The following is a 3,675-nucleotide window of genomic DNA, read 5'->3' on the forward strand; positions in this document are numbered from 1 at the left end:
ATTCCTGCCTCATTTGACATTTGCTTTGATATTCGTTTGAGTAATAGGCTAATTTGGTTGAAGTGGATCGCAGACCCAATGACTTCAACTCATAAGGCAATCTTAATCAATTTTGTGAGATAAATGCGTATGCATTCCACGAATTTTAATACAGGTTTCGCTACTTCCTTGTCTTTAAATATAAAAGTATCTGCTTTTTTATTCATATTTTTTTTTTCTTTTTTTGCCATATAATTCATTTCCAGCTGTTGACTGTGGATATTCGCGGTATTTATGGCGTTTAACTGTTGAACTAAACAGCTTTACTCATCGTTGATCCAGACTATGACACACAATTTTGTTTAACTTTATAGTTTTTAAAATTAGATACCAAAAAGTTTCGAAATTTAACAAAAACAAGCGAACCCACCATCAACAACAAAATAAAACATATGCAAGGCTCCTTCCCATCATTTTAATCTGCACACATTTTCGTATCCCCAACGAAAAAAAAAGGATGCAATCCTCCTCGATTGCAACACAGACTTTCGTATATGTGTGTGCATTTTTTTCTTTGATGGTTTTTGTTGGAAGTGTTAATTTGGTTGGCGTGTAGCAGGTGCTGCTATTAGGAGTCATTAAGGCCTTATCTCTGACACTTTCTTTACTCTGCTGACATTGGCATTTGCTTGCCTTAGTGTGGCCATTAAGGTGTGATCTTCATATGCTTTTTAAACTTGTTTAAATTTTAACTGAGTAACGCTGAGTGTTCATTAAAGCGAATTATGAATAATAAATTAAAATTCAGATAGCTTTTGCTTAAGATTCAATAGCTTTTCAATATGTTAGCTCTTATATTCAATTTCATTGAAACTCAACATTTAGCATAATATTCTTGTCATTTGTTAATGACGAGAGTAAGTAAATTAAGCAAGTAAATTGCTAAATTTTGTAATATTTTCTAAAGTATGATATTTAGTAATAGTCTTTTGATTATAGATTTCAATATATATAGTTGAAATATATTTTATATATTTTATATATATATAGTTGAAAGCATGAGACTATATTTTATAATCATTTCAAACAGGTGCGAAAAAATATAGTTAAATAAAATCCTACATTTGTCCATTTTACTTAACTAACGGGATTTATAAGGAGTAGCTATTCCGATTTGATCAAAAGTTGAGAGATATATTTATTCTAAATGGAGTGTTGAGAGAAATATAGACGCTAAAATAAACAGATAAGCGGATATCGCTAAATCCATTCTTTTAGTCATACTGAAAATCAGCATATTGTTTATATAGACTGTGACGCTGTTTTAGCTGTCATACAAATAACTATACAAAACAAATAATATAATACAAATAACTATCAAAAAATTTCATTTTAAAGATTTAAAGGACCTAATGCATCCTAATGCAAAGTGAGGAAAGCGGAATTAAAGGGCCGGATAGTCTCAGAAACTGAGAAACTAAACTAATGAGAAGCAAATTACTTAACGTCTGAAGGAGTTAAATGACCTGATGATTTCAGAAGTTAGAAAAAAAAAATAAAGATTCTGATAATTTCACTTGTTTTAACTTCTAAAGAAGTTAAAGGAACTAATGATGGTGATCACAGAAACTGAGAGTCTAAGCTAATGAGAACCAAAAAACTACAAGGCCTTATAATCTGCCAAAAACTTAGAGGGCTTATATTCGCGAAGTAGTTAGGAGTTTTGATGATAATAATGGCCTCAGAATCTGAAAAACTAGTTTCTATTAAAACGATTATATAGAAAACCAATGAACAGACATGCAAATAATTAAAAAAGAAAATAAAAGAGTTGAACATTTTACGCATTTAGGTTTTCTGCAGATAACATGTAATAATACAGGTGTTGATTGTATGGCATTACACGACTGATAACTTCCTTCATAATCTTCATCCTTATTTGTTTATTATGTAGTAGGAATATTTTCTTGCCATTTGCTTGAAAAGAGATCGACGTCTTCTCTTGGAGACGTTAACTTTTCATTGCTTAATCCCAGTAGATGCATATACCACTTCAAGCTTCATAATACTACCCCTGTAAAATAATTATATGTGCAGTACTTGAAATCTGTTTTAAACTCCAACAAATTTTGTTAGGGTGAATTTAGTTTATTATTTGTTTTTATGTTTAGTACTCTAATTAAAATAATAAAAAAATTTTATTCAAATTAATTTTTTTTAAGTGAAAAATTAACTTTATTTTAAATCTTCATAGAAAATATTTATATGTGCAATTCACATTTTTTGCTAAAAACAATTAATTATTTTATGTGATTCAATTTTTTTATTTTTCAATAAGGTAATGTGTTTCCATTATTTATTTTTATTAACTGTATCCTATGTGGCATTGAATCTACCAATTTTTTTAATAGTAGGAGGTCAATTTTGGCCCATTCGTCCAGTACGTCCTTTTTCAGCTCTTTAAGAGTATCGTATTGCTTCGAATAAGCATAAATATTGGCACTAAGAATACCCCAAAGATTCTCTATTGGATTTATGTCAGAACTCATAGCCGGTCAATCTAGCAATGGGATGCTTCTCTCTTCAAATAATTTCTTTGTAGCACAAGGAACATGTATTATCCTGTTGGAAAGTCCAATTATCTCCATGAATATTTTCAGCGAAATTTATCAGTTCACTATCCAACAGATTTATGTATATTTCCGAATTCATTTTTGATGGTACGAAGCATATATTAGACTTTCCCTTCGAGCTAAAGGCAGTCCACACCATTAGTGAACCACCACCATGGTTGCGTTTGTTGCAATTCTGACGTGGATGACGAATATCTTTCCAATATTTATGTTGACCATCTGGACCGTCTAGATTAAACTTTTTTCCATCACTGAAAACAACTGCTTCGAACTCCTCGTCCCAAAACTTATTTTTGTCATAAAAAGCTAAACGAGCATTTTTATATCTTTGTGTAAGGCACGGTTTGGGAACTTTCGACTCATATTTCAGCTTTAAGTCTTTTCTCATAATTTGTTGCATGCGTTGCCTAGTGATAGACAAATCTAATTCATTTCTTATTTGTCTGCAACTCATCCTCTCATTGGTAGCAAGAAGCTGAATATGCCGTTTTGTTCGGTCGTTAATAGTTGGTAAGCGGCCGCCTCGCTTATAACACCATAGTTTCCGAGATTTTTTAAGAAGTTTATTATAGTATTGAGGTGTCTATAACCAGCAGCAGATATTTCGCCAATTTTCATCCCAGCACGACTCATTCCAATAATCTTTCCGCATTCTTCACTTGAAAGTTCCATCCCACGCGGCATTTTTTATCTAAACTTAATTAAAATCATAAATATTTATTAATAAATAATAAGTATTTTACTTACCAATTGTTCTTTACTCTTCAATACTTTAAAAAAAAAACTTTATAATACACTTCACAACTTTATTTCCATTTACTGTTGACACTTCGAGAAGCAAAACAATTTTGCACATATAATTATTTTCTATTAAATTTGCTACCTATTGTTATTAGTTATGATAACGGTACCACAAATAATATACAAAAACAACTCCATATATGATCAGAGAAGTTAAACTCAACTACAGAATCAGCTGTATATAAAAAAAAAATAGTACCATTATTCTAAGAAGAGAATAACGAAAAAGAAATTTTGCACATATAATTATTTTACTGGGGTA

Source organism: Teleopsis dalmanni, chromosome 1, assembly GCF_002237135.1.
Source record: "Teleopsis dalmanni isolate 2A chromosome 1, ASM223713v2, whole genome shotgun sequence".
Taxonomy (NCBI): domain Eukaryota; kingdom Metazoa; phylum Arthropoda; class Insecta; order Diptera; family Diopsidae; genus Teleopsis; species Teleopsis dalmanni.